The sequence below is a fragment of the Triticum aestivum genome, chromosome 6A (assembly GCF_018294505.1).
Source record: "Triticum aestivum cultivar Chinese Spring chromosome 6A, IWGSC CS RefSeq v2.1, whole genome shotgun sequence".
NCBI lineage: Eukaryota > Viridiplantae > Streptophyta > Magnoliopsida > Poales > Poaceae > Triticum > Triticum aestivum.
Window position 1 is genome coordinate 345,041,967 of NC_057809.1, and position 1,092 is coordinate 345,043,058.

The window sequence follows — 1,092 nt, forward strand, 5'->3', positions numbered from 1 at the left end:
TTCATAGTTTCCTTTTCTTCTTTGTTGAGTCATAGGAACCACCGTGCTGTTAAGTGGGGTCCAAGTGAAAAAAGTCAGAGTGACTGATGTGATGCTCAATCAAATCCTATGTCTTCGAGCGAAGACAATGAGAGCAAATCTTATCCAGAGCTAGATGAGTCAGCTTTACTTGTAGCCCAAGTCAAGCTGCCACGTGTGTTTGAAATCTGACCGTTGGACACGTGTCAGTTCCTCAGTGACCCAGGGTCATTTCGGACAAATCAGGTCGGGTTGCCTCCTGGCTATAAATAGCCCACCCCCTACACCATAAATTGGTGGCTTCTCAGAGTTAGTGCACGTCTTTTGTTGTTTGAGAGCAACCCACCTCCGAAGCATTTGAGAGAGAGAGATCCTTGCGAGGACAAAGCCCTATACACCCAGAGCCAAAGAGTGTTAGGCATCACTGAAGTCTTTCTATCCACGTGATCTGAAGACTTGTTACACTTGAGGACTGTGAATCCTCCAGCCTGTTAGGCGTCGCGTTCTGAGTGTCCAAGAGTCATTGTGGATCGCCGGTGAACGAAGTCTGTGAAGGTTTGGAAGTCTACCTTGAAGACTTACCAGAGTGATTGGGCGAGGACTTTGTGTCCTTAGCTCAAGGGGAATAAGGCGAAGACGCGGTCTTCTAAGTTAAATCTCAGCCTCCCTAACTAGACATACAGTTGTCACAACAACTGGAACTGGTATACCAAATCCTTGTCTTCACCAAGCTACTGGTTCTATCCTTCACTTCCCTTTACTTTAGAGTTTGTCTTCGTGAAGTCACTACCTGCCTGTATGATTTGATTGACTTCACTAAGTGAAGACCATTTACTGTTTGGCTTCATACTGTCTTCCAATCTGATCCTTACTACCTAGCTGCTAATAGTCTTCATGCTTTCACTTCATTGCTTACTTGACTATGGCCGGTCTAGTGTAGTATACCTTCCGCTGCATATCAATAGGCTCATTTCTATCACTTGTCTTCAAAGCCCCCGTGTTTTGAAGACTTTCGTAAAAATCGCCCATTCACCCCCCTCTAGTTGATAACTAGCACTTTCAATTGGTATCAGA